This window comes from Marmota monax, unplaced genomic scaffold (assembly GCF_021218885.2).
Source record: "Marmota monax isolate L192 unplaced genomic scaffold, Marmota_monax_Labrador192_F-V1.1 WCK01_AAM20220418_F8-fsc00007, whole genome shotgun sequence".
In the NCBI taxonomy this organism is placed as follows: domain Eukaryota; kingdom Metazoa; phylum Chordata; class Mammalia; order Rodentia; family Sciuridae; genus Marmota; species Marmota monax.
This window is the reverse complement of record NW_026692781.1, coordinates 11,322,037-11,349,746: the sequence shown is the minus strand read 5'-3', so window position 1 is coordinate 11,349,746 and position 27,710 is coordinate 11,322,037. Positions and strand designations below refer to the sequence as shown.

Here is a 27,710-nt window from a genome sequence, read left to right as displayed (position 1 = left end):
GTAGCTTCCAGCTCTAAATATATTGAATCACCATTAACCTACTGGAGAAAATAAGAACACCAACACACACTTTCTTATTAGATGAACACAGCAGGTTGTCTGATAATGCAAATAATTAAATGGAAGAATTTATTTATAGCTCTCAAAGGGTCTTGACAGAATCCCTCCTGTCAGGAACACAATTCCTCTTCCTTAGAGCAGTCTAATTGGAGTCTTGAGGTGAGAATCCTTTGGAGTTTGGATGTGTGCTGGTTTGTTTGTGTTGAGCATTAAAGTGCACCATAAGTAGGAAATGTCCTAGGTTCTTGTAACCTAAAGAATGTTCCAGGACCAGCATCATGTGGGAGTTTGTTAAAATGGCAGAATCTTAAATTCCACCCCTTACCCACTGAATTAGAATCTGAATTTTAAAAGGTCTCCTGGTCTTTTATGTATGCATTTTTATGCATGTATACTGAAGTTTGATAAAACATTGTTCTAGCAGGGTTCTCAAACTTTAACCTGGATCAGAAACTGTTGCCGGACTTGTCCTTAATGCAGATTGCCGGGCCCCCATCCCTAGAGATTCTTATTGAATATGTCTGGGGTGGGGTCTGAGGTTTCTTCATTTCTTACCTGTTCTCAGATGACATTGCCTGCTGCTGGACCAGAGACCACACTGAGAGCCACGCTCTAGGGTCCTGCTGTCTGATAGAATTATGATGTGAGCTACAAATGTAATTTAAAATTTTCTAGTTGTTACATTTTAAAAGTAAAAAATGATGTATTTACAAATCTTGTATTTAACCTGGAATATCTAAAATATTATCATTTCAACATTTAATCAATATAAAATTATTAATGAATATATATGCTTTCTTTTTTGGGAGTAGATCTTTAAAATACAGTGTTTCACCCTTGCAGCACATTTCCATTTGCACTAACCATATCTGAAGTGCTCAATAGCCTGGTGTGATTGGTTAGGGTTAATTATCAGACAGTATTTCTAAATGTTACTTCAAGGACTTGTTACTATTTGTAAACTTCTCCTCACCTGGGAGAAGTAAGGGAAGTAAAGCTAAACTTACTCAATTTAAACCACCCTCCTACTTTCATTTTTTGCTACTGAAATAGCCTGTCTTCAATGCAGCAATTGTGAAGTGTTGTTCCCCAGAGCAGCATCAGTGTCATGTGTGAACTTGGTAGAAATGCAGATTCTTGGGCCCTAAATTACACCTGCTGAGTAAGAAACTCTGCAGATGAGTCTCAGGCATCTATATTTTAACAAGCCATCTAGGTGACTCTGGTGGAGAACCAGTTTTTGAAAGAAATGACAGTGGTAATTTAAGTGGTAGATTTCAATCTTCTATAACCCTAACTGGCAAAATAAGACATTAGCTACTTTATGCTAGTATCTCAATGAGAAAATTTATTTTTTATTGGTTTATGAAAACTGAAAGCCAGAAAACCAATGCACTGGAGGTTAGTTAAATAATACTTTGTGTTGTTATGGATAAAATACAGTTTAAAAAATAGGGAAAGACCTGGAAAATGAGTGTGTATATGAGCACACAAATGAATCCCAGGAAGTCAATGCTTGGTTCTCATTAGCAACACCTTTATGCAATTACCACTGGAAAATGAATACATTTACTAAATAACTTACTAAGAAAATTCAAGTCTCCTATGCAAAATTGTGATAATGAATCAGAAGAAAAATTCCATAAATAATGATGATCTCATTCTGCAGCTCTTTGGTAATTAGTATTTGGCTTTTATTGCTACAAAAGTTGTTCTACAGAAATTATAATATCTGGTCCTAAGAAAGTAAGGAAATAAGAGTGTTTGGCAATTATGTATTTCCTTTTAGTGACATTACTAAATAAGGCATGATGTCAGCATATTAAATTTGATTCTTATAGTCAATTGAGGTGGGGGAGTAGGAAAATACTGAAATTAAGTAGAATAAGTATAATGTGAAATAATATAAGGAATTAGCTGTAAATGATTAGATAACGAGAAACCCAGAGAAAACCTAATTATTCAAAGAAACATGTATTTGTGCTTAGTGGGGTTGACTCAGGGGAATCTTGAGATTCAGAATCCTGGATTCTGGCGCAGTTTCTGTTTTCACATGCAATGTGAGCTGCTCTATTCTAAGGTTCGATTTTTGTAAATAGACATGAATTGAAATGGCAGAATATGTCATGTCTGTTGTAAGCTTGTTGATTAATGGCTGTTGAACCTATGGTCTTAAAACTTTTTAGATTCCTGAGGAAAATAGGCTTAAGAACTCCAAAGCATTATTATTTCCTTTGAAAAAAGGAGTTCCTGTTAGGCCTAATGCAAAGGAAATTCAGGGATATAAAGAGAAAAGATGTGATAAAAAATGACCAGTTCTATTGTTCTGTACGAATAAGATACCTACCTGTACTTAATGCTAAAATTAGAACTCTTCTCCTTTGTACTTGGAGACCTCCTAGGCCTTCTGATGTGGTGTTTCCTACTTTCCCTGAGCTGGGAGTTGGGGACTATAAAGCTGCGCTGTTCAAGATAGTGATCACCAGCCACATGTGACTGTTGAGCATTTGAAATGTGGCTAGTTTAGATCAAGATATGCTGTAAGTGTAAAATACACACTGGATTTTGAAAACATCGTATGAAAAAGAATCTAAAATATCTCATCAATAATTTAAGAAATATCGATCAAATGTTAAAATGTAGCTTCCAGAAAGCATAAAATTACATTTTTGGCTTATAGTATATTTCTGCTACACAGACCACTGTTATAGGGATATTTCTTGGATAGTATGAAAGCTGTTATGAACAAAAGTGATGTGATATAATTTCCTACCATGCTTTGATGACATGAAAATATACACTGATTAATTGAAACCTATTGCTAAGTAAACCAAGATTGCTTAGCATGCTCAAGGGCTCAGGTTTGATTTCCAACACCTGGGAGGAAAAGGCACTTTTAAAAATTTTATCCTAGAGAGAAACCCAAATTTTGTGAGTTCTTTTACAAGTCCCTAAAGGAGGAACTAAAATAAATTAACTCTTCTAATCAGGAAAAATATTTCATCTGAAACGTTCAGATAGTCAAGGCAAATGTTAAATGTTTTTTTAATCTTATTTTTATTATAAAATACAGCAGTCGTAAAAGAGAATATATGAAGATATTTGAATGCAAGTTTAAAGAAAAATAAAATGGATTTCTTTGTACCTCATGCCTAAGCTGAGAAATAGAACATGACCATGTCCCCAAAATGTCTGTGCCTCTCTCCTGATCTACTGCATATTTGTGTGTCCCTAAACATTGCACTGTTTGGTTTGTATTATTTTTAAGCTTTACTTAAAATATACTGTACGTATTTGCCTGTGACTTGTTCCTTTCAACTGAACATTTTATTTTTGAGATCTATTCAAGTTGGAATTTGTAGTTTATTCGTTGGCATTGCTATATGGTGTTTCATTATGAAAACATAACCACAAGTTATCCATCTCATCTGTTGAATGCATTGAGGTTATTTTCTAGTTTTCTTTGCTGTAAACAATGCTATATACACTTCCTTCTGTTTGTCTCCTGGCACACATATGCAAGATTTCTCTAGAGGTATACTGGGTCATAGAGTTTAGGCACATTTAATTTTACTAGGTAATGTCAAGCTATTTTCCACAAGTGTACAGATTTACATTCTCACTAGTGAAATGGGAGCATTCCCATTGCTGCTCGACCCTGAAAATAGTTGTTTTATCAAACCTCTTCAGTCTGGCAGTTTTGGAATGAACTTCATGGTTTCATTTTCTCTGATTTGCCACGAGGCTGAGCATCTTTTCTTGTGTTTATGAGCTATTTCTGCCCCATTTTTCTGTTTGGTTCTTTGTCATTCTTTCTGATTTGCTGAAGTTTCAAAAATATAGTTTGCATTCTGATACTTCATTAGTGTGCTGCAATCATCTTCTCTCAATTTGGGCTTTTTCACTTTTTTATAATGTTGTGATCAATAGAAGACATTAATTTTAATGTAGTCAATATTTTCCTTTATAACTTGAACTTTTATTTCTGGTATAAGAATTTCCTCCCCCGTTTGAAATCATAAAGACGTTCTATGATATTGTCTTCTAAAAGTTTTACATTCTTGCTTTTCACATTTAGGTCTTTAATTTACCTGGAATTGATTTTTGTGTATTGTATGAGATGGGAGTATAATTTGATTTTTTCATTTTGAAACAAATGTTTCCAGCATTATTTACTGAAAAAAAAATCCATACTCTCCCCACTGACCTGTAGTAGCACCTTTGTCACGTATGAAATGTTCTTTTGTGTGTGGGTTTGTTTTTGGACTTCCTATGAGGTTCCATTGGTGTAAGGGTCTATGCTCACATCCCTTCTTAAAAAAAAATCCATCATTTTGTATTTCTTCATTAATTACAGTCTTCTTTAATATCTTTCAATACAATTTTGTACTTTTCTCTTTAAAGTGTTGGACATCTTATGCTAGATTTATTCCAAAGCACATCGTATTTTTAATGTATGATAAATATCTTTTAAGTTTTTTTCCAGTTGTTAGTGGTACATAGAAATACATCAAATTTTACATAATAATTTTACATCAGCATTTTACTGAATTTTTTAAAAATTTATCTTTGTGGAAAAATCATTTTTGAATAATAACAAGTTTGTTCTTTCTAAATCATTATAGTTTTTATTTCTCATTCTTACTTTCTTGAACTATATTGGATCTCCTGTTTAAATTTGTGTAGTACTGGGGATAGCAAATAAACTTAATTTATTATTGATCTTTAAATGCTTTCAAAATTTCAGCACTGAATATGTTTGTTGCACTTTTTTTTTTTTTGGTAGATATCTGGTATCAGAACAATGAAGTTCACTTTAATTCATATTTCACTAAGAATTTTTACTATACAAGAATGTTCAATTGTATCAATGCTTTTTATACATTTGTTGAGATAATCATGTGATATTTTCTTCAATAGTTTAATGTAATCAATCACATGACTTATTTTTATTTCTTTAATTAATTTTTATTCCTGAATAAACTCACTTGGCAACAGTGTGTGTGTGTTTAATATTTTGGGGGACTCAGTTTATTAGTGTTTTATCTGGACTTTTTTGCATTTATGTTTGTGTAAATTCTTCTTTTTGAATGTCATAGTTGAATTTTGGTACCAACGTTATACTAACCTTAGAAAATAATTTGAATAATATCTTTATTTTATTATAATTTGGTATGTTTCTATAAAATTGGAATGACCTTTTTCTTGAATGCTTAGTATAGCTAAATTGTAAAATATCTAGGCCTGATGTGCCCTTTGTGGAAACTAATAATGAAATTTCTTTAATAGTTATTGGACCACAGAAAGTTTTTGCTTTCTTCTTTTTTTCCACATTTTTAAAATTGGTACATTATAGTTGTACATAATCATGGGATTTTTGCTTTCTTCTTGACTCAGTTTAGATATCCTATTTTAGAGGAATCATAACTAACTTTCAAATTTATTGGTATAATGCTCATATATCTCCTAATTATCTAATGTGTGTCTGCAGCATCTGAATTTATGTTCCCTTTTGATTTTATACTTTTTTTTTTTTTTGGTTACTGGGGCTTATAATAAGGGTACTCTACCATTGAGCTACATCCTCAGTCCTTTTTATTTTTTAATTTTTGAGATGGGGTATTGCTAGGTTGCTCAGGCTGGCCTAGAACTTGTGATTCTCCTTATTCAGCCTTTCAAGTTGCTTGGGATTATAGGCATGCACCGCTGCATCTAGGTAATTTCATACATTTTTATTTTAAATATGTGCTATGTAAACTTTTATTTTGGGGTTATCTATCTTATTTCTTATTATTGTCAGAAGTTTATAGTTTTATTAGCTTTTTCAGAGAACCAACTTTTGACATTAAATCTTATTTTCTACTTCATTAATTTTTGCTCCTAACCTTATTATTGTTTTCTTTGTTTTTTTTCTTTTTATACTAACTTTTAAGATGAATATAGTTTTCATTATTTTTCAGCTTTTCTTATTTTCTGATTGAAACATTTAAAGCTACAGATTTTACTCTTAGATTTTCTTTATCTTCACAAAATAAGTTTTAATATGTAATATTCTGTTTCATTCATATCTTCCAAGTGAATTGCATTTTAATCATTATGTTTGCTATTGAGTCTGGATGTTTCTTCTTTGATCCGTAAGTAATTTATTAATTTCAAACAAGCAGGGATCTATTTGGGTGTTTGTTTTTGGTAACAAATCTATTTACTACCAGAACTTGATCAATATACTATTATTATTATTATTTTTTAATTTATCAAAACTGCTTTAGAGTTCAGTGTTTGATTAAAATGTTCCATGAGTTGGATGCAGTGGCACATGCATGTAATCCCAGCTACTCAAAAGGTTGAAGCAGGAGAACGACAAGTTCAAGGTCAACGTGGGCAATTAGTGAGACCCTGTCTCAAAATAAAAAATAAAAAAGACTGGGCTGAAGATGTAGCTCAGTGGTTGAATGGCCCTGGGTTCAATCTCTAGTAACACACACACACACACACACACACACATACACACGCAGTTCCATGAATACTTGGAAAGAATGTATATTTTAAACCATTAAGTATAATGTTTATATACTTATAAACATTATATAATGATGATATAAACATTATATAATGATAAAATGTTCATCAGTTTAAATATATTCATTGATTTGTTTAGATCTTCTATGAAATGACTGATAGATGTCTATTTCAACATTCACTTGCTGAGAATGTGTGTTGAAGTCATAATACGATGCAACATGTGACAATTTCTCCATGTGGTTCTGTCATTTTTCTTTATTTATGTTGTAACTATAATTAGGAATAATTTCGTATATGAATATTTCATTCATATCTTCCAAGTGAATTGCATTTTAATCATTATGTAATGATTTTCTGTGTATCTAATAATCTTTTATTTGTCTATAAATATATTTGTCTATTGGAGCTGATTAAACCAGATTTCTTTTGTTTGGTACAGGTTGAGAATCTTTATTCTGAATGTCTAGAATGCTCCAAAATATGAAACTTTTTATTTTTTGGGGGGTGCTTGCTAGGGATTGAATGCAGGGCCTTGCACTTTATCACAACTGTTTCCTCACCCCCAAATCTGAAACTTTTTGAATACCAACACAACACTCAAAAAGTTTCAAATTTTGGAGCATTTCAGATATGATTTTCAGATTAGGGATACTTACATCTATAGCAACTATACAAAATGGGAAATAGGAAACACTTCTAATTCCAAGCGTTTGGGCAAGGGACACTCAACCTGATCTTGCCTAGTATATTCTCTTACACCTTTTTATTATATGCCCTCAATCTTCCTGCAATCTTTTTTTTTTTTTTTAAATAATTTTTTAGTTTTCGGCGGACACAACATCTTTATTTGTATGTGGTGCCGGGGATCAAACCCGGGCTGCACGCATGCCAGGCGAGCGCGCTACCGCTTGAGCCACATCCCCAGCCCTCTTCCTGCAATCTTAAGCTTTAGACATGTCTCCTGTAAATAGCATAAAACAGGACTTAAGAAAATAACTCAGCTTGATGTTTTTGTCTTTTAACTTATTTATATTTATTGTGATTGTAGACATATTGTTGTTTGATTTTACATTTTTCTCATTTTTTCTGTGTTGCTTGTTTTTTTTTCCTTTCCCTCTTCTGAATTGATAATATTTTTCCTATTAGCTTGGAAGCTCTAACATTTATTTTTGTATTTCTGTGGCTACTTTAGACATTTTTAACTTGCATACTTAACTCATTAATCACTTTTTGGTCTCCTGAAGAATACAAGGGACCTAGGATAAATTACCCCTTTAAATACTCATACTCGTGTCTTATATTTTAGTTCTTTTTTTTTAACCCCACATGATATTTTTGTTTTGCATAGTCAAGATTTGTCAGTATTTATCGTATTTTATTCTCTATGCTCTTGCAAATCTGAACTCCCTTTAGGATTATTCTCTTTCTCTCCAAAGTACATATTTTATAAATACCTTTCCTGAGGGAACCCTGATGGCAAACAGGCTCAGTTTTTATTTGTCTGAAAAATATCTTAATTTGTTCTCATGCTTAAAAAGTATGAGTTTTGCTCTATATAGATTTCTAAGTTGATAATTATTTTTTCTTAGCATATGTTATTCTACTCTCCTCTTGATTTTTTGTTATCATTGAAGTCAGATGTCAAGTCTGTCTAAGGTAATCTATATTTTTTCTCAGGCTTTTTTTTTTCTTTTTGTTATCAGGGATTGAACAACTCAGGGCACTTGATCACTGAGCCACATCCCCCACCCCACCCTATTTTGTATTTTATTTAGAGACAGGGTCTCAGTGAGTTGCTTAGCACCTCACTTTTGCTGAGGCTGGCTTTGAACTCGTGATCCTCCTGTCTCAGCCTCCTGAACCGCTGGTTTTACAGGTGTACACCATCACGCCTGGCTTCTCAGGCTGTTTTTAATGTCTCTTTGTATTCACGTTCTGTGATTTCACTATAATGCATCTAGGTGTGGATTTCTTTTTATTTATTTATTTTTATTTGGGGTTTATAGGATACTTAATGTATGGGTTGTTGTCTTTTATTAGTTATAGAAAATTCTTAGCCATTATCTTTTCAAATATTGCCTCAACCCTATTCTCACTCTGCTTTCTTTTGCTTTTTTGTCTGTTTTAACTGTTTTTTTAAAAGACTGCATTTTCCAGCCTTCCTTATAGCTTACTGTGGCCATGTGTGTGATCATTTCCAAGATAAGCCTTTTAGGAGGTGGATGGATCCCTTTGATGCTTTTTCCCCTCATGTCAGCTGAATATGGTCCATAAGGTGGTGCTAGGCTCAGCTGAGGTATGGCAGAGCTATGAGATAGAGGGAGTTACAAACCCTGGACTGGTACAGGCAGACAAGTACTTATGGGCCAGGAACTCCCAATTTGAACCTTAATTAATGCATCTTCCTTTCAATGTTTAAAAAACAGATTTATTGACATATAAATCATATACTGTATAATTCACCCATTTAAAGCATACAGTGCAATTAATATTTTCCATATATTACATTATTAATTTTATAAAACTTTCCATTTTAACCATTTTTAAGTGTACAATTCAGTTGCATTCATTGCATTTACAATATTGGGCAATTTTCATATCTGTTTCCCAAACAGAAACTCTGAAACCACCAAGCAGTAGCTCTGCTTTCCCCATTCCTTCCAATCCTCCGGTAAACTCTCATCCATCTACTTTCTGTCTTTATAAATTTGCTTATTCTAGCTATTTCAAATAAGTGGACTCATGTAATATTTTCCTTTTTGCCTGACTTATTTCATTTAGTATAATGTTTTCTTGCATGTGGTAGCATGTATCAGAAATTCAAAATTCATTCCTTCTTATGACTGAATAATATTATTACACACACACACACACACACACACAAACATACCACAATTTGTTTATCTAGTCATCTGTTGATTGACCTTTGGATTGTTTCCGCCTTTTGGCTATTGTGAATAATGCCTCTGTTAACATTGATATACAAATATCTGTTTGAGTTCCTGCTTTCAGTTCCTTTGTGTACATAAGTAGGAGTGGAATTGCTGGATCATGACAATTCTCTGTGTAGTTTTTTGAGGAAATTGTTCTGCCAAAATTTCCATAGCAGCTGTACCATTTTACATTTCTACCAGCAACATATGAAGGTATAATTTCTACACATACTTGCCAATCCTTGTGATTTTCAACAATTATAGCTATTCTAGTAGGTGTGAAGTGGTACCTCATTGTGGTTTTGATTTCATTTCCCTTTTGAGTGTTGATGTTCATTATCTTTTCCTGTTCTTCTTCACCATTTATATATCTTATTTGAAGAAAGGTCTATTTAATTACTTTACCCACTTTTTGTTGAGTTGTAGTTCTTCATATATTCTGGACATTAGGCCCTTATCAAATTTATAAATGTTTTTTCCCATTCTGTATATTGTTTTTTTCCCTTGCTTGATAATGTCCTATCATTTTTCTTTAAGTCTGAGTAATATTCCATTGTGTATATGTGGAATATGTAAATATGTAAATGTGGTATATGTACCACATTTTCTTCCTCCATTCATCTATTGAAGAGCATCTAAGTTGGTTCTATAGTTTAGCTATTGTGAATGGAACTGGGTGTGGCTGTGGATGTGGCTGGGTCACAAAAACCTGTACGTTCTTTAGCTGGAGGATTGAAGTCTTTGACGTTTTGTTCTTTCCAATTTTTATAATCTATTGTACCTGAAGTACGCATCTCTTTTAGGGTGGCTCCTCTCACCCAGCCTACTACCACCAGGACTCTTCACTAACTGTTCTTTGTCTTCTTTTTGGGCATATGATGTAGGTATTTAGAAGCAGTCTGAACCATGAAAAGTGGGTCAGAATAAGTCTCTATTCCTCTATCCTGTACCTTTCTTAAAAAGTTTTATACATATAGATATTTTTTCCTTTTTTGTTTTAGCAAGAGGCAATAGTCATGGGTACTGTGTTCTCTATGTGATCTTGGGAATGTTACCAAACTCTTTTGTGATTTCTTCTAGAACATGAAAGAGTTGAAGTAGGAATATCTTCTAATATAGCTTCTAGTTCAGCAAGTTTATGATTATATTAAATATGTATGACTTTGCCTGATAACTAGCCTTTTTTTAAAAAAAGTCACTCCAAATCTTTTTATCTAAAAATATTGAATAGGACAACTCTGTATTATTGGTCTATTTGATGTAGTAGGAAAAGCATTGACTTTGAAATCAAAAGGACCCACATTTGAATTCTAGTTCCACCATTATGGTTATAAATGTTATCTTAGACAAGATGCTCAACCTTTTTTAGCTTCAGTTCCCTTATATATAAAAGTGGAAGTAATAATCTTGGTCTCCCTGGTATGTATGTATGTATATATGTGTGTGTATATATATAAATATAATAAATAATAAATATAATAATAAATATAATGATATAATAAATAATAAATAAATAAATAAATATATATATTATATTTATATATATACACACACATATATACATACAGAGGCACTCAGGACAGTGCCCAATATTTGTGTGCTTTCAGTAAATATTAATTTCCTTTGTTCCTTTATCAGTGATTTTGATTTGTGAAAGGAACACTTTAAAAATCAGCAAATGCTCTGTTATATGTTTATACATGTAAAATGAGTTTCAGAGAGAGCAAAATGATGGCTTTAATATGTGATATGCATTATGTAATGGATATATGTTAAGAGTTTGTGTCATTCTTGCTCTAACTATATGCAAAAATCTTGGGCCATGATAGGCCTGTATCTTCTTCTTCTTCTTCTTCTTCTTCTTCTTCTTCTTCTTCTTACTATTATTATTTGTCTCATAGGAATTTAGATTGTGGCCAGTAACAGAGGGTTATAAAAGTCAAATGTGTCTTTTAGCCTTGTAATTAGTTGGTCATGGTTATTGGCAACTAGGAATCTTAGGAGTCTAAGAAAGTTTGCATTATATCAAATACTGTACATTATTTCATTTGCTTCAGGGTCAATATCTATAATGCATAGTAGACACAGTGCCTCAGGCTTATAATTCTTATGGCCCATGATTTTTTTTCTTTTGTGATGCTGGGGATTGAACCCAGGGCCTTGTGGGTTCAAGTGGTTTACCAATGATCTACATTCCCAACCCTGGAATTCTCTCTCTCTCTCCCCCCCCCCCTCTTTCTCTTTTATTTGGAGGGTGCTGGGGTTTGAACTCAGGGCACTCAATCACTGAACCACATTCCCAACCCTATTTTGTATTTTATTTAGATACAGGATCTCACTGAGTTGCTTAGGGCCTCCTTACTTTTGCTGAGGCTGGTTTTGAACTTGCAATCCTCCTGCCTCAGCCTACCGAGCTGCTGGGATTATAGGTGCACCAGGATTCCAGGCCTTAATTTCTCTTAAAATCAGATAAAAGTAAACTTTTAGGTCAAAGAAAGTGTTTTAATATATAACATTATTATCTTAATCTTTATACCAAGGTAGTTGAAAGCTTTAGTTTTATTTTCATTTTAATGAAGGAAGGGGCCCATAAAAAAATAAGTTATAATGTAGCTCTTGGATACTTTAATGAACTTTCAGACTTTCTTCCAGGAAACATCTGTGCAGGTCAGGCTGAGAACTGGTCACCCTTTTCTGAGATGCACCATTAGAGGGGGCTTCTTGGTGTTGTCAGAGTCCCTTCCCACAGCATAAATCTGTTTTTGTTCCTGGCCTCATGAGAAGGTTGGAGAAAAACCAAACATGAAAACAAAACAATGAAAAACAGGTATTTATAGAAAGTCTAGGAGTCTCCTAACATAAGACTAGAATCTTGGGAGCAGAGTTCCTCTTATCCCATGCTTATGTAAATTTAATATGTAAGCTCCTTCATGAATATCAATGAATTTGTAAGGGAAAGTTTAGGGAAAAAAAATTCAACAACAGCCCCCCTACCAAATTGGTAACCTAATTTTGGCTGAATAAAAGAGAAAATATGAACTGCTTAAAAAAGTGGGAAATGTGGAATACATTTCTGACTTTCTATGATATGCAAAAGCAGATTTTGTGAGAAGGAAGCTGTGTGTGCATGTCACAGAATAGGGGATCCTTACACAAAGTATGACATTTGGTCCATACTGACCTTAGCTATGCCTCTTAAGAATCTAGTGGCATTAAAAGGTAGAGTAAAATGGGGATCAGGGATCAATCATTGTGATTCAGGGTCAAGCCACTCCTGACAGCTTAGGAATTCATGTTAATTTTTTTGGTGTGTGGTGCTGAGGATCAAATCCAGGGTCTTGTGCATGCTAGACAAGTGCTCGACCACTGAGCTACACCCTAGCCCCCATGTTCATCTTAAAGGAAGCTTTATGCATAGGAGCTATAAGATGGTTGGAGAGGAAAGGTAAGGTGTTTTCTCCAACCACTGTGTTTGAAAGCTTTACTTTTTAGTTTAGATCAGTCATATTGGATTAATAATAATTCATATGAATAATAACTAACATTCTAGGAATGCTTACTCTGTGCCAGACACTTGGCTCAGTATTTTGCATGGATTGGCTTTTTAGTCCTCACAGCGACCCTATGGGGTAGGAACTACTGTTATTCCCGTTTTACAGAGGAAAAAATGGAATTTAGAGAGGCTGAGTGACTTATTTGAGCTCTCATAGCCAGTCAGGGGCAGATCTGAAGTTTGAACCCAGGCAGTGCAATATTGGACCCTACATTTCAAATGTCTACCATTACCCCAAAGGAACCCACCTATGGCACAATATGTTAACAAAATACATGAGTGTTAGGGAGTAGTATGGGTTGCATTTTACCGCCTCTCCCCATTTATATCTAGTTAAAGTCCTATTCCTAAGTGCCTCAGAATGTGAACTAATTTATAGATAGGGTCTTTCCTGAAGTAATTGAGTTAAAATGAAATCGTTAGGGTGGATTCTAATTCAATATGACAGATATAAAACACAAAAAGGGGAAGTTTGAACACAGAGACATTTATCCAAGGGGAATGCCACATGAATGTGAAGATGGGCATCTTCAAGCCAAAGAGAGAGTGGCCTGGAGCAGACCCTTCCTCTAGACAAGTCAGAAAGGAACTTAGCCATTGGTGCCTTGCTTTTGGACTTCCAGTCTTGAGAACTACAGATAGTAGACTACTATTGCTGAAGCTACCTAGTCTGTGTCACTTTATTATGGCAGCCCCTCCAAATTAGTACAGGGTTAAGACATCATTTGTGTGGACAAATCCTATAACAAGATAGGGTCTTTTGGTACTATTCTGGGGGGCCTGAACACACTCTATATTCTTCTTGTCCTCATAGAGAATGGTTAAATGTAGAGAAAAGAGGGTTTTGTTTTTGTTTCTGTTTTGTTTTTTTGTTGTTGTTCTTTTAGGAATTTTGGACAAACTGAAAACAAGGGATTAACATTATAATCATCTGGAAATGATAGTTCCTGGTATGTAAGGCTTGGTGTGTAATGCAATAGGTTGTGTTCGCTGACTTTCAAATAACTGACTGCTTTAATATCAGACATTATGAGCCAAAACGAATTCCCAAATTTGTCAAAACACTTATGCATGGTAGAATCGTCTGTCCTTAAAGATCTTTAGACACCCCCTGAACAGAAAGAAATTAAACTGAGCTGAAGTGTTGTAATTACAATGAAAATATGTCCAAAATACGCCAGATGGTTCAGATTACATCAGATGCAGAGTTATTTTGGCATAATAATTCAGTGGAAAATTTGGTAAAATAATAAAAAAGCTTTCTTAAGGCAGAAGTTTTTAAAAAATTTCTTTGTAAATTTTATGACTACAGTTGCAGTACTGCTCATGTTATTTGCATACAAATAATTTATTTACATAGTAATGAAGGGAGAGATTTATTCTTCCGAAGTTTCTCCTTTCTCCTCCCTCCACACTGGACATGCTACTCTGAGCCCTCTGTTGGGGAAGTCACTCCTAAGTACCTTCCTGTCAGGTGGCCACCGTGACAGCCTGCATGGTTTTCAGTGTGCCCTTATAAGATGTTGTTTAATATTTACTTAATTCTGATAGTCTTGAGGGGCTTCAGCAAGAAAAAGTTCTCCAGGAGGAGATCAAATTGTTTCTTCTTTGATTAGTGGTTATCGTTTTGAAAATTAGATGAAATTCATAGATGAAAACAATCTCTTAAAAAACCATCTACTATTACATATGTCTTCAAAAAAATTAGTGATCAGAAGATGTTTTCTTAGTTGTGATTTGCAAATATAGATAGAACACATTTAATCATATGTAAATTATCATTTTGATAGTCATATTTGATGAGGAAGTAGTATATAAGATAGTTTGTTGGACATGACAATTTTTTAAAAATTTTAATTTGTACTAATTAGTTTATACATGACTGTAGGGGACATGATAATTCTATCCAGCACTTCAGGTGTGACACCTTAGATTCTCTGGCCTTTGCCTATCTCTCTAGAGTTCTGTTCCTCTTCCACTCTAAATGCCAACATGACAACTAACTTTGGCTCCAGGACATATTACATGGGAGGTAGCTGGTAGGTAGTTTCTTTATTCTGTCCTCTGATGGGCTATTCTACAAGAAGGATTTCTGTACAGGCTATCCCAGGTGACCATGTCTTTTGGCTAAATTGGTATAACAGTACCTTGCAACAGTTTTCTTTTCCACCACTCACACTGATATGGGGTTATACTCCCCAGTGAAGCTTAGAACTTAGGCTTTGCCTCATGTTTTTAAGTGAACTTTGTCTAGGATTATGGGAGAACCGTAAATATTTAGTAAATTGAAATGAATAAAAATCAAACCTAGGTTAAAAGGAAGTTTAAATTTTAAAAAAAAATTTTCTGTGTTTCAGAAGGACTTGAGCTAAACAACCTCTTGACCCGTTCACCTTACGGCTACCTCTGGATCAGAAAGTATGGTGCTGAGAGAGAAATCAACAAATCAAAACCTATTTTATTGATAGTGAAGGCTCTACCAGATGACTCAGAATATGTCATATTTTCAAAAGGCTGATTTAGTACAGGAAAAGAAAGCTTTAATTATTCTCAGTGAAAAAAGATCAGGTTGTGGTCCTGAAGTTCATCTTTTCCTTAGAGACATAGCTCACTTCTAGATGAGTCATGGCTAACTAGGTACCTCCATGGTTAGGAAGAAAGTTCTTCATATATTCTGATCTTGGGCTGGGGATGTGGCTCAAGCGGTAGCCGCTTGCCTGGCATGCGTGCGGCCCAGGTTCGATCCTCAGCACCACATACAAACAAAGATGTTGTGTTCGCCGAAAACTAAAAAAATAAATATTAAAAATTCTCTCTCTCTTTAAAAAAATATATTCTGATCTTCATTTTTTTCTTGGTAAGAAAGCTAAAATGTTTCTTTAGTGTCTATCTGATATTAATGGATGTGTGGTGTAGATGCAAGGCTTGAAAGACTGAAAATGTAAGGCTGTTCTATTAAAAGGACAAAGAAGAGAGAAGGGAATTTTAATTATTTCCGTGTTTGTTTCTACTCTCTTGCCTTTAGTGACTGAGAATTGTTAGGAACTTACAAAGTAAGCTAAGAAAAATTGGTTAAGACATTCAAGAAGTTAAAACAAATGATACCTAGCATATGCTATATATTTTAGTGAATGCTGGTACTCAGGGCCAAGACCTTTGTGCTCTTGGGAAGGCATGCAGGCATTATTACTATTTTTATTGTCATCAATGTTATTAATAATAAAGAAGATTGTTACAGAAATGAAAGTAAGGAGGCACTGGCTATGCTGACCTGCATGAAACCTTTTGCAATTTAATGAAAAAAGACAAGAAAAGACATTTCAAGCATGACCTCTGTGTGTGTGTGTGTGTGTGTGTGTGTGTAAAATTGGGGCCAAGTAACTATATTTACAGGTAGCTCTTTAAAGGATTACGAGGTCACCTGTATCCAGAGTAAATTAGGACAATTATAAGTTTGTAAAATTTGACAACTAAAATGAATGAAAAGTAATGGTAAAAAGCTTTAAATAAAAAAATCATGAAATGTCTATTTTTATCAAGGTATATATGGGGAAGATTTATTATAAACCAACTGATCAGACCTATGACTCATATCCAGGGATGTTACTGGAACTGGCTATTTGGTCTTACCATCACAGGAGGTAATGCTTGATCTCTTTACTGACCATAAAGATGTTTCAAAATCAGCGACACAAGCTGTTTTCAGTAGAGTGCACCGAGGCCAGATGAAGCGACAAACGTATTTAAGTATTTAGTCCAGCTAAGATGTGGTGTTCGTTTGGTTTGTAGCTTTGTTGTAAGGGGAGAAATGCAGAAACATAAAGCCATTAAAAATGAGGAAAGAGAGCAGTGGAGCATAAAGAACAGCAACGAATCCATATTAAATGGGAACATGAAGAGGTGGTGTGGTGCTTCATGTTGGCAGAGATAGAATGAGCGTGGATTCACATCTACACCTATTGCAGTCATTTCTCAATTGTCTGGTGGGAATCCTAGCCAGATACAGTTGATCTGGATAGAGGTAGCACTCTCAAGCTGCATCAGTGTGTTGAACCCTAAATGCCATATATGGGACAAAGGAGGGTCAGCTCTAAGCAATCTTCCTGGCTCCAGGTTCATATAGCGGAGAAACAATAGGGCTGGCCTAGTTTTGAGATTATGCACCACAACTATTCTAGTTATGGCCTATAATGTTTTCAGATGTCATAAAATGTATGTATGGTAAAGCTCCAATTTCATTTGAAAGAAAAATAACTGAAGTCAGTACCCTACAGCATAAGCAGCAATCGGTCATTAAGCTAGATGACTTATCTGTGGAATTAATAGGTGACATTTGGGGGAGATGATTCTTTTATTTCTTTTACTTTGTCAACTCCTTTGAAAGATCAGTGAATCCACTCATTGACCTTGAGTCTGGGGCTGCCATTGTTGCAAATGTACCTTCTACAACTTGATTTTCTGTAATCTTAATTACTCAGGAAAAACTAAATGGTCCTTTGATCCTGGCATTTCATTTTTAAATTTGTAAAAATTAGTTATAATTCTGTAACTCTCACTTATAAGTTATGGCAACTGTCCATTTTTCTTTTCTTTTTTAACATGTTTCATGGACCATGCTTCCTCTTCTGACTTTGGACTATGTACAACTTAGCACTCAATCTAGGGGGAAGATGTAGTTACAAAGATTAGCCTATGTCTTTCTTATGTTGTCCTTATTTTTCATGTTATTGCTTCTGCTGTGAAATACAATCCTAAAATCCTACATAATTAATCAAAACTGTTTTCAAATATGGTTTCTATTAATTAGTCTCTTGTTTCTCATTTCTAATATAGTAATTTCCATTGAGTCCTTTAGTAGGTCCAAGAGCTTAAAACATGAGCAGTTGTTAAAGGATGCCTCAGATTCCTAGTGTTCTTCCATAAAGTGTACTTAAGAGAATCTGAAAGTTTATTTCCAGAAGCCCAGTCCCTGGCAGAGACAATATTTATGGCCTCCAGACATCATAAATACTGTAGGTTTTTTTAAATCCCACCTGAATGGTATTGGGTCAAAGAAGCTGGAGGCCAGAGGTGAAGAGAGGAAAAAACATTCTTCTGAGAAAGATATGTTTGGTTTTCCAATGTTTGGAAAAAATTGTTTAAATCTACTTACAACTAATTCATTTCCATTTAATAATTACTATACATATCTATTATTCTCAGCAAAATCTGATCTAGAGGAGTTAGCAGCAAGTTATTCCAAAGTCTCGTACTAAAAAAAAATAACAATAGAAGATTCAGGGGAATTTTTCCTAACTAATGAACCTACTTGGAAACTAGACGTCTCAGAACAGACCTAGGATAATAGTTCCCAACCTGTTCCTTGTGCTTTGAATTACAGAGACTGATGGTGAAATGGTATTAATGATAGCTTGCAGAAAAGGACACTAAACAATGGAAAGATGGAAGACTAGAATGGGAATCTTTTGTATTATTTGTTTGTTTTTTTTCCTGGGCGTAGAGCTGCTGTAATACAATGGTGCCATTTCCTTGCTCTGTTTCCCCCAAAACTTGGAGTACTGTATGTTATAGGTTGAATTGTGTCCCATGAGAAGATTTGTTGAAGTCCTATTGTCCAGTGTCTTAGAACAGGACCTTTTTTTTTTTTTTTGAAATAGCACATTTACAGAGGTAATTGAATTAAAATGAGGTCATTAGGGTAGGTCAATATGACTAGTAACATTATATTAAAATGAAATTTGGACACAGAGACAGACATGTATGGAGGGAAGATGTTGCAAAAACACTTGGGGAGTACACAGTCAGGTGAAGATGGAGTCAAAGACTGGAGGTGAAAATGGAGACAGAAATGGAAGCTTTGCTATCATAAATTAAGGAACGTGCGGCACCTCCAGAAGCCAAGAGAGACACATGGAGCAGGTTCTCTCTCACAGCCCTTACCAGGGACCAATCCTGCCAATATTTTGCTTTTGTAGTTCTAGCCTTCATAACTGTGATAATAAATCTCTAAGCCTGCGGTACTTTCTTATAGCAGCCCTAGGAAATTACTATACTGTACTTACATCAAATTTAGGAGTTTACAATCTTTCCTCTAATCCTTTGCTGTTGAAAAAAAAATTTTTTCTAGAGCTTCTAACCTATTCTCCTAACCCTATTCTCCACCCTCTTTTCTCTGCATAGCTGTAGACGAATGGAAAGTAAATATAGTCTCTGTTGAGAGGATTCTTACTTATTAGAATGGCCAAACTGTGTAAGTGAAGTGAATTGCGTGTGGATTGTGATGTAGGTTACTTCCCGTCAGGACCAGTAAAACATTAGGCCTTAAGAATCTCCCAGATGAAGAAATATTGACAGATCTTAACTATGGGGAGGGTGTTGCCAATTCAAAACAGAATATTGCTTTTCTCCAAAGAAGATTCAAAGAGGGAGTCAACAGCATTAACCTTCACATCAGCTAGTCCAAGATGAAATACTAGCTTGGGCATTGACTAATCGAGACCGTCTCATCTCTTGTGTTCTTGTGTTGGGAAATAACTTAGTTCAGTATCTTTAAGATTTATTCTCTTTGTACTTGTGCTGATCACATTCATTGAACTGCGGATTTTTTACTGGAGCCAAGAACTATATTTTCGAAGCTGCGCTAGTGATAGGCAGAGTGTCTTTCAGTCTTTGGAGTTAGTCCAGCCAACTTAAATATTGAAGGGTTTCTTTATGGTGCTCTAGGGACATTTTCATTATTTTCTGTTCTCTGCGATCAGCTGAACCTAACCACTGCATATGAATGCTTTTCTCAGATATGTGTATACTCATATGCATATATACGTTTTAACTTCAGTTTATGTTTCTATACAGAGAGAACTGGACTTGTAGAAATCCATTTGCATTTTCCTGAGTAATTTATACCATCACAGTCCTTTATCAGTTAGATATAGTTGACCCTCCTCATTACTATTAGAAGTGCTCCCACTACCTCTACCACTTAGTGGGTATTTTCTAAGTGCCATGCAATATGACAATTGCATTGTCTACATAGTCACCTTTAATTCTCTCAACAACTTTATGAAGTATATGTATTTGTCTCTGTTTCATGACTAGGATACTAAAATTTAGAGATATTAAGTAGCTTGGACTAGATAATCTGGATCTTTCTGACTCTAAAGCCTATATTCATATCCATTCAGTCTCAAGTGTACTATTGGAAACAAAAACAGTATATTCAGACAGGGCAATACCCTACTCTGAGAGCTCAATTTCAAGTTGATAGACATTAGTGCAGAACTAACACGCAATGAGGAAGTAGTAGAGTGCCCCTGGGTCTGCAAAATGCTAAAATGGCAATAATGGAGAGAGGCTACTCTTGGCACCAAACAACCAGCTTCCCCTTAGTGTGTACCTCATACAGCCATAGGCAAAGACTGAGAACCCTGTATGGTAAGGTCCTGATACAGGAATTGAACATCCAGAACAACACTATAGGGGCATTTCTAGGATGTGCAGAACAGGCAGAAGAGGGTTGGCAAACTTGGCTGACTTTAGAAGAAGAGGAATTGGATGGGTTCAGAATAGAGGGAACTCTTTTTGGCCACCTTTGGTGAAGAAGGTGTATCACGAGTTAATAATAAGAAACCCATAGATGACTGTTTTAAAACATGATTTTTCTCATGGAGAGTTGTGGTCTGTGTTTCCTCTTGAATCTGGGCAGGCTTGTTTTGGCTAAAGAGTATCATGGAAGTTATACCATATCACTGAGGTTAGGTCATAAGTCCTTGCAGCTTCTGCTTTGTCACTCTTGAGCCCTGAGATTGCAGATAAGAAGTTCAACTGCTCCAGAACTGTCATGTTTAAGTGTCCTATATACATGGTTGGGTTGACAGTCCTGGCTCAATTTAGCCACCTTCCTTCCCTTAGCAACTGTCAGGCATGTGACTGAAGCCATCTGTTAGCTGCATACAGCATAGTGACCACCATCAATATCATGTGGAATAGATGAATTATCTAGCTGAGCCCAGCCCAGATTCCCAACAGACATCAATCATGAAATCTAATAAAATGGTTGTGGTTTCAAACTTTTGGGTTTCAGAATAATTTGTTCCATAGCAACAGATTAGTAGAACCCCCAAGGATGAGATTCATGGTTTATTATTCCAGTCACTGACCTGGTAGAATATTTGCATGTAGAATTCTGGGGAGAGATCTCAAAGGGCTCCTTCTCAAAAGAGGAACTGTGGGAGTTCAGAATATATTGATGCAGTTTTATTGAATGATGCTGGCTACATGGGAAAGTAGTCTGCCAGACCAGAAATGTATTATGAAGTTAGACACATAAGTACTGTGGTTTGGACTCCAGCTTTAGGTCTCCTCCTGACTTGCTGTCAGAATTTGGGCAAGTTTTTCAGCCTCAATAATGTTTGGTAATAATACCTGCCCTATGTACCACATAGGGAAGAAAACGTGGACTTAAGAGCTACTATGTTTGAAAACAATTTAAAAAACATGAAATACTACATAGACACATTACTTCTCTGTTCCTTCCTAGAGCTAAATTTATACTGCTGCTTAGTACTTATCATGTTGTATTTTAGTTAGGTGAATGCATTCATCTCTTCTCTGTTCCTTACACATAGAATAGTAAAGAGCTCATAGTAGATGCTTAATAAATATTTGTTGAAAAATGCTTCTTAAAATTAATACTAATAAGGAAGATTGGAGAACTCTTAGAGATTAGTGCTGATTTTTTAAAAAATTGTGTTTTAGTATAAAAGATGTTATAATCTATTGCCATTTTTTAAATCTTCTAATGCATTTAATAGAATACCACACATTTGAATTTGATAAATTTCATAAAAAATCCTGATGAGGTCTGTCATCCAGTGGTTGCATTTGGTACAATACTTACTAGTTCTGCTTTAAGATAGCAAGAAACTTGGTAGAAGAGAAAGATAGAGGGAAAAAATAAATATGTGCATTGTTTTCATGATTAGTGAATACAGTGCTGTCCAGAAGGTTTATGGCCTGGAAAATCAACTTGCTAGAAATATCGAGTGTCCTTTACTGGCAGAGAAATGCCTTGGATGCTTCGAAGAGATACAAAGGAAGTTCATGGAGCAGTGCTGTCTTAATTCAACTAAACAATCACCATGCACTTCCACTGAGGAGTACAGTTTAGACATGGCAAACTTGGGCTCCTTTTCTCTGGAATCTATAGTTCAGTGGGAACACATCACCGCTTAACTTGCAAACTTAGTTTGTGAAACAGTGAATCCATTCCAGTTCCTTTGCTGGAACTCAGGCAGAGAGTAAGTGACCAGGCTATTAAGCAGTGAGAAGTCCAGCACATTAGGCCATGAGTAAAGGCCAGAGATGGGACACTGTTTAGAGAACAAGAAAAGGAGGGAAGCTGGGGAGGCAAAAACAAAACACAAATTGGAGATCCAGTTGTGGAGAATATTCAAAAAGAAAATTGATTTACTGAACATTCCTTGTCATTATTCCCTAAATAATAGAGTATAACAACTATTTACACTGTGTTCATATTTTAAGTACTTTAGAGATGATTTAAAGCAGACAGGTGGCTGTGCATAGGTTTTGTGCAGATACTGTGCCATCTTATATAAGGGACTTGAGCATCCTTGGTTTACTATGTGCAGAGGGTTCAGGAACCAATCCCCCAGGTGCCGCAGTCTGGCTGGGCACAAATAACCGAGCCGCCACAAAGCCTTGTAGGTTCAAACAGCAACTCTTTATTCCCGAACTCTCACCGGCACTCTACACACACTTCCCGGGAATACACTCCCTCCACCGGCTCCGTGTGCCAATTCTCCCGGAACCCCCGTGAGACCTCAATGAGAACTCCAAAGTAGCAGGCGCCCAAGGCAGCGGAGCAGGGTCACCTTTCAACCATTCCCTCTAGCAAAATGCCAGGCGTCATTCCGACTAAACTGTGGCTCTCAACACCCAGGAGATGATTGTATTTGGTTTTAAGAAACTTCTATTTAACATGCAAAATTTCTTCATGCCAGAGGCAGCAGTATAGTGGGATAGAAATGAGAATAAACTTTAAGCCACGAAGAGCTGAGTTTAAACTCCAGTTCTTTCACTTTGTTGCCCTGGGCAAGTTACTTGACATCTGTGAGCTTTCCTTGCTTCATTCATAAAATACCTTAGGGGTTTGTCATAGATGTACCAAAAATGAGTGCAAAATAGCTGACAATGAATGGTGGTTATTCCTCATAAGCCAGCACATCTGATAGTCAAAACTCCTGTATAACAAATGCTTTGGGAAGAAGGGCCAACCAGAAGAGTAAAGAGGGGCTAAAGAGAAAGGTGGACAGGCCTTCAACATCTTGTCTGCATCTCAGTTTGTCTAGAGCAGGGTATCCATGAATTTGGAGAAGAATAAAAAAAAAAAGCACCCCCTCCAAAACCCAACCCCCCCCAAACCCTCAAGTCTTCACTTACATGGAACTCTAACTAAAATTTCACATTTCCTCTTATTATGTAAAAATTCAAGAAGCTCCAGTACTATCATCAGTGTATGTAAATTCATCAGCAAAGCTTAGATATTTTCATATCACATTTCAGTGGCTATAGATATTTGAAACTATCATTTTTACTAATCACTGCTTTAAAATTATGAGAGTGCTCTTGCTACTGCCATTGCTATTTTAATATGTTAATAAAAAGCACATGTATTACTGTACCACAGATTTGCTCTGAAAATATTTTTATAACAAACTGTCAAGATAATTAGCCCCTTTGCAATCCTAGTCATTTGTTTTGTGTATTTTGAAGAGTCCATAGATTTTACCAGATGATGAAAGGGGCCATACACAAAAATTTTGTCTAGAGCAAGAACCAGATGGGTAGTGTGGCTGCTCAGAGCCACTGAGGGGTTTATCTTTTTTTCTGAGGCTTATTGGTAGTGATATCACTGTGGTCTTCTATAAATCAAGAAAAAAGAAAGGAAACTTCTCTATATCTTTGTCTCTACATATATGTATTTTTCCTTCCTCATTTTCCCATCCAGGGTGGTTATTTTGAACAAAAAAGATAACTGCATCAGTGGAGTATATTAAAAAAGAAAGTTAAAAAAAAGACTGTCATTCTGTCTAACTTTGAATAGCACATCTATTTTTTATGTATGGATAGGAAATATTCAATTTGTCCATTGGGGAAACTGGGAGGAAAACCAGTTTATAATTTTTTTTTTTTCTGAAACAGTTGATATATTCAAGCTGATTATTCTAGTCCCCCCATCTGTAAGATAGTCAAGATGTCTGGGAGGTGCTCTGCCTGGCATCCATAACTTTTCCAGCTACTTTTCTGGGTCTCTCAGGGATGTTTTATTCTGGAGAGCTTGAAACGATGCACTGCATACTAGGAACTGTGGGTCCTCTCAACTACTGTGTTTGAGGATGCGGTAGGGCAAGGTAGGGGAGGAGGGGTAGGACTGGTTGTAGAGAGAATAAGAAATAAAAGAGACTAAAAAATTTCACAGGCAGTTTGACCTGGAAAGGATGAACTAGACTATAGTTTTCACATTTTTATGCTCATGTACTCATAAAATAAATTTGAAAGTTTCTTTGAGTTGACATCTAAACTTTTTTTTATCACAAATTTAAATAGTTTCCAAGTATATATTAGATGATGGACTGAATATCCTATCCATGATTAAAATATATTTCCATCTAAACTTTGGAGTTCCAGATTTAGCTCATTAAATTTATGGATAGTGTCCATCATATAAATTAATTGGCAAAGCTAGTCCTTATTGTGAAGTCATTCTGCCAATTTGGATTTCCTTTCTGTCAGAAAAAAAAATATTACTTCATTTTTTAATTCAAATGAATGTTTTAATATGCAACCCTTTGGAACCTTCTTGCTTCTGATTTTTAATTCTAAGAAATGAAGGAAGGGAACAAGAGAGAGAGGGAAGGAAGTAGGAAAGACAGCTGGCTCAGAGGTCTGCCTTCATTATTTCTTTCTGAAGTTCCCTTGTTTTTTTCCTGCAAGTCCTATTCCTCAGTAGGAAGCCATGGAATTTTTCACATGCTCTAAATAATGAATCTGAGTAAGTTTGGGGTGGGTGAAGACTGTGGTGGTCTGCTTTTCTTTTGCAAAGTAGGAAAAGGACAATTGGAGAAAAAGAAAGTCCTTGTGGCACCATCTTAGTCGGATTACTTTCAGGGAAAGAGGACATACTGGAGTTGAAGAGTTGATGGGTGATTTCCCAAAATACTTCCTGCCCCATGGCACATGTCACTGCCCCAGTTTGAAGACCCCTGAGCTCGTTTAACTCTATCATTTTTGTTGCAACTTACCCCAATTCATTTTGAATTAATGAATTGAGGGGCAGAGTCCAGAACAATCTCCTGATCCTGAACTCTTTAACCACTGTGTTCACCACTGAACTGGGTAGCCTTGGGTCATGTGGATTGAAATTCTGTGATCACTTGGAAATAACCATGTTCAGTGAATTATCCTTATTTTTTCTTTATAACCCACATTATCAACTATCCTTTTTTGTTCCACAAAACATGCATGTTTTGGCGTTTTTCCCCTCGAAAAAATTCTGCCTATGATCTCTAGTCCCCCCAGGGAGAAGGAGATCACAACTTCTCATTTCCATGCAGTCCTTACCATTGACAGTAGTGTGGGGAACAAAAATACCTGTTTTGAAGTAGAAAAGCTGAACAAATAGATAGTTCTCTTTCTTGGGTTCTGAGTTCCATTTTCACACCCCACTGGAGTGGGAAGGGGCACACCTGGCAGTAGGAGATGGTTGAGCCAATTGTATTTCCCCTGCAGGCAGGAATTTGCATGGAAATTGCTGCTGTATTGTCAGGACTTTTCTAAACATTTCACTAAAGAATTATACCCAACATGGGAGTTTGCCCTCTGGGCTGTGTCTCTGTTGGGCCAGGAAAGTGAAATTCCTTCATGAGAAAGGACTTGCCTCAAAGTCCTCAGACCCAGAAATCACATGACATCCCAGTAGATTTTATCTGTCTCTAGAGTTGCCTGTAAATATTGAAGTGCTGAGAGGGAGCGGAGGGTGGGGTAGGATTTTGATCTTTATAACTGGAGGAAGTGTTAAAGGAGTACTCTCACGTCTCACTCACTGGTAAAGTGGGTCTCTCCAGGGTTGGAGGAAGACAGTGGGAGCAAGGTAGAATCCCTCAGTGTGGGCTGAAAGGGATGGAAACTGTTCTGGGGCATGGACTCCTGCACCTCTGTGGGGAAAACGGAAAACTTGGGCCAAGGTTTCAGCCAATGTGAACAGTGAAGATGTTTTTGGTTTTTATTTTTATTGTATTTTTTTTTTTTTTTTTTTGGTAAATCTGAGTCTACAGGGCAATTCTATCTTGGGTGCAGGATGGATCTATTTTTAACATCTTTGTCTTATTAAATGACTAAAAATTGTGACAAACTGAGGAAAGAGGGCTGCCAATGCCTTTGTGTAAGTGAAGAGTTGGTTTCTGAGATGCTGGATAAATAGCTACCCAAATTCCTCAGAGAGCTTCCTGTTACAGTTTGGTTCCTCAGACAGGGTCAGTCACCAGGAGGCCCTGCCTGCTTATTCAGAAGAGAGGTTAGAAGCTGTGAACTATTTATGTTCCCAGGAGAGGCTGCATCAACACTAAAGATCCTGTAGACGGACTAGACATGTGATTGTGGAGAGATGGAATATTGTCAGTTGAGAGCCAGAATTATCTTTAGTTCTTAGTAGCCATTTACCTTAACCTAACTGTTATGATTTGGATATGAGGTATCCCCCCAAAGTTCACATGTGAGAAAATGCAAGAAGATTCAGAGGAGAAATGATTGGATTGCGATAGTCTTAATCTAATCAGCAGATTAATCCCATGATGGAATTAATTGAGTGGTAAGTGGAGGTAGGTGGGGTGTGGCTGGAGGAAGTAGTTCATTGCCCGTGTGACTATGGGGTATATATTTGTATCTGATGAGCGGACTCTGCTTTCTGATAATTACCTGAGCTTTTTCCCTTCACCACACTCTTCTGTCATGATGTTCTGCCTCACCTCCAGCACTGGGGAATGGAGTCGGCCTTTTATGGACTAAGACCTCTGAAACCCTGAGCCCTTAAATAAACTTTTCCTCCCCTAAAATTGTTCTGGTTGGGTCTTTTTAGTCACAGTAGTAAAAAAAAAAAAAAAAAAAAAAAAACTGACTAAAACACTCTTTTAATGAATAGATAAGTTTCTCAGAATGTATTGCTAGGCTTAGCAGCTGCCTAGCCCCAACAACCCCAAAGCTAAGATGCTATAGCGTCTTACCTACTGGAGCTTACCTACTTGTCTGAAGTCTGCCTATCTGATGCTCCCACCAAAGCAACTGGTAAATGTATTGATTTATGATTTTTCTTTTGTTCTGTAACTACAAATGTTCATGTAGCCTCTTTCATAGTGGAACATGTCACTCAGGGTAACTAAAATCTGTGTCCATGGTCATTCATATTTGGCTAACAGTACACTATTTTCTTATTTCCTTTAAAGCAGAGTCATTATTTTATGTCAACCAGGTGTGAGTGGTTTTATAGTTGTGGAGAGGAGCTGGGGCCTGAGGACTGTGGGATGGTTGAGCAGGGAAAGCTGACAGGATTCTTCACTTCAAGATCTTAA

At 35.9% G+C, this 27,710-nt stretch overlaps 1 pseudogene; it reads right to left on the bottom strand.

Moving 5' to 3' along the window:
* LOC124094637 (MICOS complex subunit MIC26-like) overlaps nt 1–27,710 on the bottom strand; it is a 109,872-nt pseudogene that overhangs the window by 81,250 nt on the left and 912 nt on the right.